At 34.6% G+C, this 17,020-nt stretch overlaps 1 protein-coding gene and 1 non-coding gene across 3 annotated transcripts in view; both read right to left on the reverse strand.

Moving 5' to 3' along the window:
* The window catches only part of LOC126723393 (3-hydroxyisobutyryl-CoA hydrolase 1-like), a 108,590-nt gene that overhangs the window by 64,411 nt on the left and 27,159 nt on the right, over positions 1-17,020 (reverse strand). The gene's annotated exons all lie outside the window — the stretch shown is intronic.
* On the reverse strand, positions 2,951-3,034 carry TRNAL-CAA (transfer RNA leucine (anticodon CAA)). The gene has a single exon. It is a non-coding gene; the product is annotated as a tRNA-Leu (tRNA).

The following is a 17,020-nucleotide window of genomic DNA, read 5'->3' on the forward strand; positions in this document are numbered from 1 at the left end:
AGTGCCTCACAGTTTCTAGAATTAGGTGTGAGTGAGTTTTGCTCAACTATTCCCAACTCACATGTTAAGTCTAGAGTCTGTTTTAGGGTTTTGTCACGGAATAGCCAAAGGGGGAGATTGTAAGGTTGAATTTAATCAACCATCTTGCTGGCTTTATTTCGTGCTAAATTTGCTTGTATTTCAGCAATTAGTAACCCTGTATTTAGGTGGGTTTGTTGTAAGGGTAGTGAGTGAGATAGAGTGTTTAATGCTCAAGAGTGTGCAAGAAAACAGAGTCTCGCGGTTGGATCTCGCGGGTGACTCGCGGCTGAAAGCCGCCAAAAGTAGCACACATGCCAAGCATGCCAGAAGTTGAAGCGTCATGCTAGTTGGAGCACTACAGGACAAAATAGGACAATTGGCCGTTCTGTTATAGCGCGGCTAGATCTCGTAACTCAGTCAAGCCACGAGACGAAGTCGCGAGCCACCCCTGTTTTGAAAAACCTGACGTTTCACATTCTTTTCTCACCCCAGTATAAATACTCCTTATACCCACAAAAGAAAGAGAGTTTCCGGAGAGAATTTTGAGAGAGAAACCCTAGAGTAAAACAAGATTGATTCATCTACAATCTTTACTTAAGAGTCTCTTCAAATTCCTCAACTCTCTTCCTCTCCATTGTTAAACCCTTGAGAGGCATTTTACCAAAACCTTTTCTCACTATATCCATTACTGTGAGAGGGCTGTTTGGTGTTCTGGGAAGCAGTTAGGAAGGAACCAATTTACATTGGTTGATGCTATGGTCAAGTAGCGGAATCCGGGAAACTAGAAAAGAAATAGGTTCGGCGCAACCTCGTTGGAGCAAGAAGCTTGGAGGGCTTAGGTGCACTGGGTAGATTAGGCTTGGAGGGTCTATTGCTGTCCATGTATCCCAACTACATTTTCTAGTGGATTACTTACCGCTTGGAGGGCAGCGGAGAGGTTTTACGCCGAGGGTTTCGGTTTCATCTTCAATAACACATCGCGTGTTGTCCTTGTGTTTGCATCTTTCTTCCCTTTTATCTTTGCCTTTTATTATCTGTTGTGGGTTGTGATTTTAAATTGGCTTAGATTGTTTACCAATTCTATTTTATAGCTTTTGTTCATTTTCCGCACACTAGTTGTTTGACATAAAGCTTGAATTGGTTAATTTGTAAATTGAGGGTCTAAACGTTCAAGGGTGTTTTTACACTATTTGAACTTTCATTATCAACAACTTTTATATGGTATATGTTAGTGTTTACAGATTATGCTTATCAGGAATTAAAGGTGAATTTTCATGACCGCTGAGAATAAAAATCCACTCCCTAAGGGATTATAACAATCAACCATGGCCTGATTTGTTTTCTCTAAACTTCTGTATCTCTTAATCTCAAAGACATTGCCTCATCTTTTAGTTTTAGTTTTGTTGTTGTTGTTGTTGTTGTAGACATAGCTCCTTTCTAATGGTAGCTTATAAAGATTCAATTGTGATGTAATAGTGTGGAATGTTTTCCCTTTGAGAAGATTATATAGTAAGCGAAATATTTGTATCATTTTTTTTTGTCATCACATGATTGTTTGTGGTTGATATCAATATTTTCTTGTGGATTTAATTTGTTGTGGTTTTCATTTGGTGCTTTGTTCTATGTAGTCTATCTTCTTTGAAAGCAAAATTTGTTGCCAACATGAAATTGGATACACAAGAAAAAGAAGGTCTAAAAAGGTTTTTGCTTGTGAGCAAGATTATAATATTTGGCTAAATTAGAACACTTGGTCCAAATTCCTATGTAAATCTATCTTTACTCAAGGCTATTTCACTTTTTAAAAAGGTTCAGAAATTTGGATTGTTTTTCATTAATGAATTGGGATTTTTGCTTAATTTTGTTTTCAAATGTAATCCAAGTTGTATAAGTTAAGGCTGAGTTCAAGTTACACCTACTGTAACTTTAAGCAATATTATACCACTCAATATTTTTTTAATTGGATGTGAATTTTGACAAAATCCATCATTAAATTATATTATCTTTGTATATTCTCCATGCTTGTAAAATTTCAAGATGATCAAAGATTAATAGTGATGTTATCAATCAGTTGTTTAAAATCAAGTTTTTGTAGTTTAAAATAATGCATAAAAGATGAATTTATGGACCAAATGGTAAATAACATCCAATTGACATAAAAATTGGCATAAATATTAAAAACATATAGATTATGTAATTCAAATGGTGAAATTTTCAAATATGAATTCTATCAATTCAGCAAGGTTACACATGGTAACAAGAATCCATATATGAGAATAAAAGATGCCAAAATTAAACAAAGTGTATCATGAGTCTACGACAAAAGGCTTCAGAGTGGCTTAGCTTTCTTAGAGCTTACAGAGTCACCTCTATATTCTACGGCCTAAATGCAACCTTGACGGCAGAGTATGTGGCAGTTTTATGCATGTTGAAGGTTTAAATATCATTTGTAAATAAATTTTCCTCTAGTCTGCTAGGCATTTTATGTATCAACGTACTCTTCATTTATCTTTGTTCCATCCATTTGAAATCTGTCTTTGGTTTCTTCCATATGCTGCTGACTCTAAACATGGCCAGCACTGTCATTCATATATACATACAATATGCAGCGCAGATATAGGGGTTTATAAGTCATCCAAAATTGTACATGTTTACTTTTTGAAAGCTTAATCACTGATTGCTACCGCACAATGACAAAAATTGGTGCAAACGTTAGAGCTTGGCCAGACCCAAGTCTGAAAACCATCAATTCAGCAAAGTTACACATGGTAGCAAGAATCCATATATGAGAGTAAAAGATGCCAAAATTAAACGAAGTGTCAGCTGAAGTGGGATTTGAACTCACGCCCACTCACGAAGACCAAAATTAAACAAAGTGTCAGAAGTGGGATTTGAACTCACGCCCACTCACGAAGACCAAAATTAAACAAAGTGTCAGAAGTGGGATTTGAACCCACGCCCTCTCACGAAGACCAGAACTTGAGTCTGGCGCCTTAGACCACTCGGCCATCCTGACATTTGCTGCAGTTTTCTCTTTAGTTTTCTAAACCCTAAGGATAATCTTAGTACAACTGATTCTAAATAGCCAGGTTGAAAATACCGTGATTCAATATATGTTAAATGGGTGAGATTTAAGTTAAATTTGATGTAATTTTTAGAAATGTTATGCCACCTAAAACCATTTATTAGATTAATAATTTAAAAACTCATTATTAGTTTATATGTTCTCTATGTTCCATACGTACAAAATTTCGTACCAATTGGATGTAGTTTATTATTTTATTAATAAACTCATCTTTGATGCATAATCTTAATTTACAAAAACTTGAACTTTAAACATTTGATGGATTATATAGTTATTAACTTTTTATTGTCTTTAAATTTGGAAAATATGAAGAATATACAAAGATAATTTAATCCAATGATAAATTTGTTAAAGTTTGCATCAAATAAAAAAAAAAAAATTTGATGGGTGTAATTAGTGTAACAGTTAAAATTATTGAAGGGTGTAGATGTAACATTTAAAATTACAATAGATATAATTTGAAATACATAGTAATTTCTGTATAAAAACGTATGTTTGAATCATTTGGCACATTGATTTAAAAGTATAGTTTGATGATAAAAAAAAGGACAAACTACAATCTAATGCATTGATTTGGTCCTGCATTGATTTTTATGATTTTTATCCCTTCATAATAATAATAATTTTACATATATTTATATCAGTTATTAATTTACATGTATTTTTACTATTATGAGAAAGTCTAGTGACACAATAAAATTTCAAAATATTTTTTCAAAATCATTATCTTATTTGTGGTGAGTCTTCATATAATCTTTTTTCATTTATATTTCATTTTATTTCAATGCCCCCCCTTGACGTTTCAAAATTTCCAATTATGATACTAATAAAATCTAAAATTATCTTAAAATTTACTTACCTCCCCCCCCACCCCACCCCATCAGGATTTTGAGAGAGAGAGAGAGCAAAAAAAAAAACTACAAATTTAATTAATCTGACTTAAAACCCATTAAAATGTTATAATTTTGGCCTCCTCCAATCTTACATCTAGTTCATAAAAACCTATTAAAGATATATTTAATATAAAGAACTCCAGTGAATGATCAAGCTCGTAGCTGCGACAAACTCCAGTTAAAAATCAACCCTCAACATGGTCTCTCTCTCTCTCTCTCTATATATATATATATATATATATATATGTTTGAACTTTGAATCTTTGATAGTGAATTTATTTACAGTGAGGTGTTATTGAATGTTTGATAAAATCTGTAGTTTTAAATAATATTAGTTTAATGATTGGCCATGGGTTTCTTTTACATAAAGAGATTAAGTTCAAAAAGTATATAGTGTAAAAGCCTATATTTACACCTTCCAATAATATATTGTCAAATCAGTTTTGTCTGAAGGTAATAATAAAGTCTAAAACACTAGATCACACTCTCATTACATCATATATATTCCAAATATTTAAAAAATATATATATTGTGTACACTAGAGAAGAGAAGCTAACAAAGTCATCGTCTTTGACTGGGACAAGCTCTGTCAAAAGATGGCAGAGCCAGCATGCCGCTTGTCGGGGATATTTTGCGACAATGGCCAAAATGGTGGAACAATCCTAAATTCCCCTTGGGTTCTTTAGAAATGTTTATTTGTGAAACTGAGCCCAAAATTTAAAATGTATGATGAACAAAGGTCAATGATTTTTTAACAAGAGAGAAATAAAAAATGCTTATAACAAAAATGCAAAAAATAAACTTAGAACATCAAGTCTGAAACTTCGACTCACAGACAGCAGGAAGAGAAAACTAAGAGGGTAGGTTCCTCTGTACTGGTATTTCCACCCACAAACTTCAAAATAGTGAGAATCTTTGCTACTTGAATGGGGTTTTACTCAAAAATTTCAACTATAAGGGTAAAGCATGGTTAGCTTATTTTTGAACTAAAGAATGTTTTGTACCTGGCTTGAGGTGTCCTTAATGATTGGTTTTAAACTAAAAGATGAGGCTATGGACCTCCAAGGTGCTAAATTGATGTTTGTACAATTTGCCTTTTGTTTGGATAAAAGATTGGCTTGCTTTTAAGCATAATTGAGGAAATAAAGTGGCTCAATCTTATTGGCTGCCCTTTCCTAGTCATGGTAGGTTCTTGAAGGCTGCAATAGGTGGCTACAACAGGTGAGACTAGCCAATTAGAGTCAGCTGTGTTTTTTAGGCAGAAAAATATGTAGGGCAAATTACTTGGGCCACAGATAGCACAAGCATAAGACCTTATTTGGAGTTGAAATTTCAGGTACAAGACCCCCTCCATGACCCTGAGGTGCTACTAGCATCCCTAGCCCGCTTTGTAGCATGCATGAGTTAGGCTTATGCAAAAAGTCCAAAAGGAACCGAACCATGCTCTCCAAAACACACTTCTTCAATTTTCCTAATATGTCATATGAGTTTAGGTCATGCTTAAAAGAATAAAATAAAATAAAACACATGGATTAAGCCCAAAAATAGTTGATCTTGGCCGAATCGGGCTTGTAGATATGTTGTGAAAATGAGTGAAAATGATAATCAACACGGCTTAATCCGCCATTGAACCCACCATTACCAAGGCCTCTTGTTGTCTTGGTTCCTTTAAATACTTGAGTGACTTTGTGATAGTTCGCCACCTCCACAAAGTCAACCAACAAAGTAAAGTAGTAGAGTGAGATTGACCTAACTGCATTGGCTATCGAAGTGTTATGCAAGTAGATGAAGAATGAAGGCTTGGGCCATCCTTTCTTAATCCCATGAGTGGTCTGAGGCCTGTTTCTGAGCAAGTACAGGCCCCTAAGTTGACAGTGCTGGTTCGAAAAGTGTGCCCAATAACACCTTATCAGGGCAAGCATCAACAAGGAGGTTCTAGAACCTTATAGCTACCCCCCTTCCCCCCTTACAATGAAGTTCGATAAGGTGGTAGGTGTCATGTAGGGTTAGAGTTAGCTCCCTACCAGTAATATGGAACATGCGGGTTGTGTCCCACCACTACTTAGAGAAAGCCAGCAACAAGACCTTTAGAGCTCCTCCGTCAGGCTAAGTCTCTGTTAGCACTCCAAAGCCAGCTTGGTGCACTAACTCCTTAGTCTTGATGAAAACTATGGTTAGTGATAGTTCTTCAATGTGAAGAAAGTTTCAAAGATTAAAGTGATTATGTAGGAAAGATCACACACACACACACACACACACACACACACACACACAGAATGAGAGAAAAATCTAGAAGAACTTTTATTGATCTTCTTGCTTGAATAACAATATGAACTATATCACAGTATTTATACTATATGAAACTCTACAATCGTATAATTAAATCCCTAGAATTACGGAATTGATTCGCATAATGTGGAAACCAAAACCCAAAGCAAGGTAACTGCCATTCCCGCCTTGTGTAACTAACTTACAAAGGACCAGAATGACACCGTTTAGCAATGGATCTATTGACATTGCTTGAGTTAAATAAAATGGTGCGTTTGGACATTTAAATGAAACTGTGTGTTTCATGCTTATTGTGTTGAAGTCAATGATGCTGTTTTGTTTTGGGTTTGTGTATCTTCCTTAACATCCCCCCTCTGAGGAATCCACCATGAGTTTGCACCTTTGATGAAGAAACAAAGGCAAGGGTAGAGATTTGGTGAAAATATCTGCTAAATTATCCTTGCCCGAAACAAACTTCACACACAAATCTCTACAAAGAACCTTTTCACAGACAAAATGGTAGTCAACTTCAATATGTTTGGTGCGAGAATGGAAGATTGGATTGGCCGAAGGGAAATAGTTGAGACATTGTGACACCATAACACTGGAACATGATATAGAAACAATTTAGGCCCCTTGAAAAGAATGTGCAGCCAAGCCAATTTAGCTGCAGTGGTGGCTAAGGCCCTATGCTCAGCTTTTGTAGAGGAGCGTGATACTGTAGATTGCTTCTTGGAAGACCACAAGACACATGACTAGAACCAAGGAAAACCAAGAACCCAGTTGTTGAACGACGATTAGATAGATCCCTTGCCCAGTCAGCATTGATGAAAGTTGAGAGAGTCAAGGGACTAGGGGAGAAATTGATACCATGGTGAATAGTGCCCTTAACATCTCTAAGAACACGCTTAGTGGCCTCAAAATGAGTCGAGGTTGGATGATGCATAAACTGACAGAGCTAGTGCACACTAAAAGCTAAGTTAGTGCATGTGAATGTCAAATACTATAAAGCTCCAACCATAGATCTATATTTAGTAGGATTAGAAAGAACAGTCCCTCATAAGGCAGCAATCTCTTAGAAGGACAACAAGGGGTTTTAGTAGGCTTGGCATTTTCCATTTGGAACCTGTATAAGACATTAGAGGCATATTTACTTTGTGTTAAGTTGAGACCATACTTAGTAGGCTGAATTTGTATACCCAGAAAGTAAGAGAGAGGCCCCAAGTCCTTTACCTCAAAAGTAGAACTGAGGACATCAATAAGGCTACTGATGTGAGTAGAATTGTTGCCTGTGATGGTAATGTCATCCACATACAAGAGCAAGTAGATGATAATTTGTGTGGTTTGAAAAATGAAGAGAGAGCTATCAGCTAGGGAAGCAATAAAGCCAAAGTGTAGCAAATGAAATGTGAACCTTTCAAACCAAGCTCTCAAGCTTATTTCAAACCATACAAGGACTTATGCAATTTGTAAACATAATTAGGATGCTTGGAATAAACGTAGCCAGGTAAGAACTGACTACAATTGCTAAAACTAACCTCATAATGGCAGGTTTGATAACAGGATTAAATGTGTCTGTATAATCCAGTCCAACTTGCTGATGAAATCCCTTAGCCACTAACTTGGCTTTGTATCTAGCAATAGAACCATTACTATGCAACTTAAGTTTGAAGACTCACTTGCAGACCATAATATTCACATTGGGAGGTGAAGGAACTAAGTCCAAGTGTCTTGGTTCTATAAAGTTTTAAATTCAGCATCCATTGCTTCACACCATTTGGGATATTGAGGAGCAATTTTGTATGTAGGAGGCTCAATATAAGTGTAATCAACGATAGCCTTGTAACATAGCTTAGGCTTAGTAATACCACTCTTTTATCTAGTCCGCATAGGGTGCTGGTTTTGAGTAGATGGCTGTGAAACAGGGAAAGTGACATTAGAAAGGGGAGTTACAGAATTGGGAGCTGCAAAATTGGGAATTGCATAATCCAAAATAGTAGGATTAGACATATTAGAATCTAAAGTAGGAGTGGAGGAAGCTATAGGATGGGAAATAGTTGGAGTAGGAACAAGTTGAAAGGGTGGATCAAGTGAGGTAGGAAGTGGAATGTGTGGAGTGGTAGGAAAGGAAGAAGAGTTAGTGGACTGAGCATAAGGAAAATGACCTAGGACTGAAGGCTGATTTGTAGAATGGAGATATAGTAGGTTTGAAAACCAGGTAGCATTAGTGGAAGTAGAAGTGAATTTGGAGGAAGTAGATTTAGTGGGTGTATAAAGAGTGTAAGGAAACTTAGATTCATTAAAAAGGACATGTCTAGAAGTATAAATCAATTTGATGAAAGGTCAAGATACAAATAACCTTTAGATACTATGGAGTAACCAAGGAAGACACACTCTCTAGTTCTAGGCTCCAATTTGAGGGAATTATATGGTCTGAGATATGGATAGCATGCACAACCAAATACTTTGAGCTAAGACTTAGAACAATATAACATAGACTAAGGGGAATGGAATTGAAGAACAAAAGTAGGAAGAAGATTGATTAGAGAAACAACTGTTTGTGTAGCATAAGGACAATAGGATATGGGAATGGAAGCCTATGACAGCATGGTGATAGTGGTTTCAATGACATGCCTATGCTTTCTCTCAACTAAACCATTTTGTTGAGGAGTATATGGACATGAAATCTGATGGATAATGCCATTCTGAGACAAGTAAGATTTGAAGGCATTGGAAAGAAATTCACCACCTCCATCAGACCTAAAAGTCTTGATTTTGGCAGTGAATTGAATCTCAACCATGCATTTGAATTGAAATTTTTTTGCAAACACATCTAACTTCTTTTCAAGAAAGTAAATCCAGGTAAATCTAGTATAATGATCAATGAAAAGGATATAGTATTTAAAACTATTGACAAAATTAACAGGATTAGGTCCCCATATATCTGAATGAATCAGTTCAAAAAGGGAATTAGCAATGAATTGAGACTTAAGGAAAGGAAGTTTATGCATTTTTCCATATAAGCAATGTGTACATGAAACACTAGCATTACACTTATTTGAAGAATATCTGATTCAGAAGAAGGGATTAAGGAATTACCAACATGAGTGATGGGTAAATTCTGCCCATTTCCTACTGTAAGATGATCTTGGCCATGGTAGGGTTTTGGAAGTTGAGTTGATTCAGACTAGATGTAACATGATCTATGGCTGCACTATTAGCAAGCCATGGTTGTTCCTGAGCAATGCAAGCATTTGATGCTATGGCCATTGCAACAAGCTTAGTGGATGGATGCTTCCCCTAATAAGCATAGTCCATCTTGTGGTAGTAGTCAATTGCCAAGTGACCAAGCTTACCACAAATCTGACAAGTAGGCCTTTCTGATCTTGCACCAATGGACTGGTTTTGTGAGAATGGATTGAACTGATTTGATGATAAATTAGAGCCTCTTCCTTGACCTCCTTTATTGTTGTAATTGCCTTGACCTCTTCCTCTATTATAGGATTGATTGAAAGATATTTAGGTACAGTACTTTAGGTACTGTTCCTTAGGTTTTCCTATTAAAATTCAGTCATGTGGCTATTTAACTAAAAAATACACTTCCATCCCATGTAAAAAAATCCAAATAGCAAAATCTTAAAGGGGGAACTTAAAGAACAACACCTAAATACTGTACCTAAGTCTTACCCTTAGGAAAAAGATGAGTATAGGTTGGAAAAAAATTGCTTTTTGATTATTTCATTTATGGATTTACCCATTAGTTTTTAAATTGTTCAATTTTTTTATCAACCACTTTCCTTACACCAACACGTCACTACCTCATATTTATTACTTCTTATTAATTTTCGTCCTATCTTATTTTTATCTTAATTATTCTAATAAAAAAACTAGCATGATTAAAAAATACTATTCTAATTATTAAAGGACTACTAAATATATTTATATATAATTCCTATATAATCTTGAAATGGTAAACTAGTATTAAACGTTACTAAAATATATTGTACCCATGACTATACTAAAGTTAAACACACACAGACACACACACATATATATATATAGAGAGAGAGAGAGAGAGAGAGAGAGAGAGAGAACTTGTTTGACGGGCAACATACAGTGGTAAAGTGTGTTGGCAATGCATTAATTTAATAAAAAAAATTGAAAAGTTATGAAAAGTGTGTATGGAGTTGAATAATTTGTTGGTAAGTAATATATTAAGGATCATTGGATCAATGATTTTGTCTCTTTGTCTTTGTTTGTAGTTGTAAATACTAAATGAATTCTTATTTGGAATTTAATAAATTTATTATTTTGCTTATACTACGCCCCTTAGTTTGAACTTCTAGGTCCACCCCTTCCCAGAACCTACTAACCAGAATCCATTTGAAAGCTTCAGGTCTTTGACCCATCCAAAAATTAGGGAATTGTGGTAACCAATTTTGTCTCCAAATATTAAACTTACTCCCATCACCTTACTTAAACTACTAAGCAATTTTGGGGAGCAAAGAGTACTCCGTTTAACCTAATAGATTTTTTCTGGTATTACTTTATTTTTCATTGATATCTAACTATATGTCTAATTCTATATTATATATTTAATTATATTACCTTGGCAAATAAAGAGTCATACTAACTCTTTTTTGCTTTTCATGGTAATACTAACGTACGGCTATATGAGTATCTGATATCTTTATTGTTTTAATCACTTTAGATAAAAATCAATTGCATGCACTCCCTTATTTTAGAAAAAAATAATTAGGTTTAATTTTTTTTATTAATTACTATTAAAAATCACAATATCATTCAAATAATAGTTGTAGTATACGAGCAAACCATAACATGCAGTCTACAATTGTCCAAATCCCAACAGGTTCATAGTACAAGAGCACTGGACCCAAGCTAGTTTGTACTAAAAGCATCTATGATATCACTTATAAATAGAAATGACAACTATCAAAAGAATTTTTTAAATCGTACTTTTCTTTTTTAGCAAAAATGAAAATTCCTTAACTAACATTTTCATGCATGAAGTTTCCTTTTTCTATCCAAAAAAAAATCATTTTGTTGGTCTTTTCTGGGTAGATTCTCATGCATAAATGTTTGTGGTGTAAATTTATTCAGCTGACCTTTTTCGTGATATAAATTCTCTCAAATAGGGACTATTATACACAACCTATTACATACAACATATATACATTTAAATGGCATTTTTCTAATGTAAATTATCACATAGTAATTCAACCATTGAACTATAGAAATTGCTAAGAGTGTGTGATCTAGCGGGGGAGGGGACTCAAATCCAAGACACTCTGTATAGCAGAGTTTTGTTGGCCCAAGTTTACCAGGCCACAAATAAGGTCACACCCTTTCTAAGCTGCCTGAACTACACAAAATATTTTGACAATTGCTGCCTGCTTTATAAATTTATTAAAAATAAATAATAAAAAAACCAACAAAACTTAATTAGCCAATTCAGTTGAAGCAGAACATGTAGGAGAATGCTTTCTTTCTTGCCATCATCATCATGGTTTCTATAGATCCTTTTTTCGCTGCTACTTTTGCCTTAACTAGATAACCAAGGTATATACAGAGTAACTTAGTTGAGTACAAATCAACCAAGTTTACAGTGTGTCTTTTCAAGTACTGGTGTCCAATTGCTATATTCAGAGTTCAGGTGTAGGGGACAAGATTTTTATGTTCTAGTTTACCAAGACTAGTAAATTTGCTAAAACAAGATTTACAAGCAGCCATTTCATTCGTTCTACGCCAACTGTGGTGTGAAGATGGAGAAAAGTTTCACTTGATTGAAAAAGATATGGTCCTCGGTGACCACAATTACCTCTGACGTTTGAAATAATGTAAACCAAAAACAAACAAACCAAAAAAAAAACCTATCTTATACGCAATCAAGAAATCAACAATTACGGAAAGTCGTATAAGACTGAAACATCAGCACCGCCTGCAGCTGCATAGCAAGTCTGTCCTCTATCAGTCTACTCATAGCCAAACTCTCTCGTGATTCAAGGATATATACAATGTATGCTAACAGATCTGATCATAGATACTAACAATAAGCATGCTGTTACTTCTTCAAATCTAAGTTCATGTCAGAGACCAAATTTGACTTAATCACTCTCAAATAATTTATCAAGATGACGCATGTACTAACGCCAAGAAATTTTTGTTGTGTTCTTGATGTTGATATTATCCCACTTCCGTTCATCTATTTGAGTGGAAACTACTTGTTACTTTCTTGTAGAAGATAATACTTTTCATCAAGACCACAAGAACAAGTTCATTTTATCTTCATCTATTTGAGTGGAAACTACTTGTTACTTTCTTGTGGAAGTTTTCTAGCATGTACTAGTGCAAAAAATTGCTCTCTACCTCCAATGGCAAGAGGATTGACATTGAGTGCAGGACTCACAGCCCTTATTGCTCTTGCACTAGTCCATGAAACACTCAGTGCTAATGATCATTACTGTCCCCCTTCTTCCTGTGGCAATATCCCCAACATAAGCTTTCCTTTTCGATTGAAGAGCGATCCAGAAATCTGCGTGGACTCAAGGTATGAACTGTCATGTGAGAACAATCGAACGGTGTTACACTTATTTGCTGGAAAATACTACGTACAAAATATCAATTACAATAACTACACAATCAGGGTTGCAGACTCTGGTATACACAACGACAATTACTTCTCCACCACCCCGAGCTATTCCTTATATGGCTATAATTTCAGTAATGGATATCAGTCTACATAGACCACTTATCAGCCGAAGTTAGCAAAGTCGGAGCCGTATGAGTACCGGTGAAAGAAATTAAATATGGAGTACGTGAATCCTGAACTATCAAGGAATGTGGTTTTCATGAGCTGTGATAAACCAGTGAATTCTCCTTACTATTTGGACACTTCTATTTGCATCAACAACTCTTCTAACTATATGTCTCGTTCCAAGAGGTATAGATATGTTAAAGTTGGTAAAACGAATGCAACCGAAGTGGCTGACTCGTGCCGAGTAGAGAAGATAACTCGGACATCGTGGCCAAGAAATGATGACCATAATGTATCCTGTAAAGATGTCCACAATGAATTGGTATATGGTTTTGAGATTTCATGGTTCGGAGGTAATTGTATAAGTATTTGCGGAAGACAGTACGAGTATTGCTACCTCAATGACACGAACCATGTTCAATGCTCCGGCAAGCTCAATGGTGGGTAAATAATGCAATAAAGGCCATAATACTTTCCTTTTTCTAATTTAAATATGCATGTTCCACAATTATTTTCCTTATGCACATCTCTCACACTCTCACTAATCGTTGTATTTTCCCAATTTTTTTTCTTCCCCAAAAGCTGATGATATTCTTTTTCTTTGTCAAAGCAGTATTCCAGGTCATACTGATCAGCTTTTGCTCGAAACATGGATATTTTTTATGCAAAGGTAAGGTATCGGCACAAGTTTTTGTTTTGTTTTGTATTTTTTTTTTTCCACAACGCAATTGCACGAGTTGTGTGTGCTTGATCTCCAACTTTTACCCCTTCACTTAGATCTTAGAAACTATGAAAAAAAAAAACGATTACTATTGAAACTCTTGTTTGTTGGTATGGCTTTAATCAAAAGCTCAAGCCAAGTTGAAGCAAAAATTACTAGCAAAAATTATCAGAATTATTGAATATATGTATAATCCTTGCCATATAAATAGTATGTGAACCACAGAGTCGTTGAACTTGCTTATTACTATGAGAGGAGGATGTTGATGCATGAGATTATTTCTCATCTACCATGTATAGAGGTGTAGAAAAAAAATATAAGCATAGAACAATTGATAATGTTAAGAGTTTAGCTGTTTATGTACAGTTTCTAATCTGGCCTTTAACTTCTTTTGATTTTAATGTATTTTCTTTTCTTCATTTTCAGCTTTGCCTTATGTTTTTCCTAGTCCTTATCCGATCTACCTCATCAGTAAGAACTTCTTACCTTCCTCTTTCTTTTTGCAAGATCATTTCTTTTAAAAAGAAGGATGAAGAATAATTGGCCAACCTTTACACAATTCTCATTATAGTTCAAATCAGTGTGAATTTGGATTTAATCCTATTGTTTGAAAAGTTTCAATTAAAGCCCTACATTATTTTAATTGTTTCAATTTGTCCCTCAAAAAGAACATTGTCAACTAAGTGTTCTAAAGAATCAAATAAATTGCGCATAAAGACCCGTCACACATCAACACTTTAAAAAAAAAAAAAAAACCCTCACAAAATGAGCAGATTGTCATTAGATTGTATTTATTTGCTAGCATTATTTAAAATAATTTTGAAAGTTCTTTTGTGCTAAATGTTTTATATGATTGACATGGAAGAATTTGTGATATCTATCTATCTATCTATCTATATCTTTATATATATATATATATATATATATATATGTTTTAAATATAACTTAGATGAATTTCCATTAGTTTTTGTTAATAACAATTCAATGAGGGGGCAGAGTGAATTGATTTTAAAGAGTTTTTACTATTTCAATTTCAATTTTAAATTTTGTATATTTAATTTGAAACCAACCCCCCAAAAATAGTAGAAATTATGTAAGTTATCATCAGACAAGATAAAGATACTACACTTGAAACAAAGCCAATTTATGCTTAATAAAAAGAATTTAGCATGCAGTGATACACCTTGCAGCAAAAGGACTTGAAGTAACTAGTTGATAACGGTGTAGCAACATCACTCGTTTCTAATGGGTTTTTCGATGATGATCCTGCAGTGTCACACCTTGCAGTAAAAGTTTTACTTGGGACTCCATGTGTGGTTGCATTTATAATTTATAAATGGCGTAGGAGGAATTTGTCAATGTATGACGCCATTGAAGATTTTTTGCAAAGCCATAACAACCTCATGCCCATAAGGTACTCCTACCCAGAAATTAAGAAGATGACCAATGGTTTCGCGGAGAAATTGGGAGAAGGAGGCTATGGCTCTGTATTTAAAGGAAAGCTTCAAAGTGGTCATCTTGTAGCTATAAAGATGTTGGATAAATCCAAAGCCAATGGCCAAGATTTTATTAGTGAAGTTGCAACAATTGGAAGGATTCACCACACAAATGTTGTGCAACTCATTGGCTTTTGTGTTGACGGACTAAAGCATGCTCTTATATATGAATTTATGCCTAATGGTTCTCTCGACAAATACATTTTTTCTCAAGAAAGAAGTATCTCCCTAAGTATTGAGAAAACATATGAGATTTCTCTTGGAGTAGGTCGTGGGATTGAATATCTACATCAAGGATGTGACATGCAAATTCTACATTTTGATATCAAGCCTCATAATATTCTACTTGATGAGAACTTCATCCCAAAAGTTTCTGATTTTGTGCTAGCAAAACTGTATCCTCCATATGATAGCATAGTTTCTTTGACTGCTGCAAGAGGAACACTAGGATATATGGCCCTAGAGTTGTTCTATAAGAACATTGGAGGCGTCTCCTATAAAGCTGTTGTTTATAGTTTTGGCATGTTATTATTGGAAATGGCAAGCAAAAGAAAGAACTTTAATGAATTTGCTGACCACTCAAGCCAAATTTACTTTCCAACTTAGGTCTATGACCAAGTTTGCGAAGGAAATGACATAGTAATGGAAAATGCAACGGAGGGGGAGAAGGAAAAAATTAAGAAGATGATCATAGTTGCATTATGGTGCATAGAAATGAAGCCTAGTGATCGACCTTCAATGAATAAAGCTGTAGAAATGCTTGAAGGAGGAGTTGAATACTCACAAATGCCTTCCAAGCCTTTCCTATCATCACAAGGGGATGTAGGAGACAACTTAAATCCAACTTGCTCATCAGTTCAATCAAGTGAATCAAGTGAATCAAATCAATTAGCTTAATTTAAATGCAAAGCATTTGATATGTCAGTCGGCTGATTTATATGGGATTGTTTTAGGAATTTTAGGTGTTGGCTAATTCCTCAAGAAATTTTCTTGTAATCTCTACAAAAGTTTACTTGTAATGACAAAGTTTTAAGGTTATTGTTTTCAATGTCATTTGTAATCATGTGGTGTAATCAAAGATAAAGTCTGATAAATACTATCACTATGCAAGTCTAGAGATTTTTGGTAAAGAGAAATCAAGATTGATCAATTGAAATCAAGTCGTTTAAAAATTTGATGAACCAAAAGTTCACCTAATGTTCTTATGATACTTCCTTTCACCCTCAAATAGCTTTCTAAATAGTTATTAAATTCACTAAAAACTTTGTTACTTAATTGATATTTTCTTATGTTTCCAATGAAAATATCTAGAGTATTAATTCCCTTCTCATCACCTTATCAAATTTTGAAAAGAAATAAAAAAATAATGGGTTCCAATTAGCTTAATTGGAAATAATTCATATTCTCAAATAAGCAACTTAAATTTGAATCTTGCTTACACCAAACAAATTGGTGTGTTTTTTATGAACCTATATTATCCCCCCCCCCAAAAAAAAGTATCAATCATTAAAATTGGTTCTTATCAAGTTTGGGTCTTTGGAAAAAGATAAGGAAGTTTCATTTATTCAATTCTGTTAACATTATTTCAAGGGAAACCAATAGATAGTATGAAATTTCACGAGGAGGAGAAAATAGAAGAGAAGAAAAAGATCTACTATGTATTGATTGAACATGACAAAGTGGCCAAAATGTTCCCATTCCATTTGTCATATATTAAATTATCATGGACTCAGTGAAGTTTTAGTCAATGCCGTGCACATCAT

This window comes from Quercus robur, chromosome 4, assembly GCF_932294415.1.
Source record: "Quercus robur chromosome 4, dhQueRobu3.1, whole genome shotgun sequence".
Classification (NCBI taxonomy): domain Eukaryota; kingdom Viridiplantae; phylum Streptophyta; class Magnoliopsida; order Fagales; family Fagaceae; genus Quercus; species Quercus robur.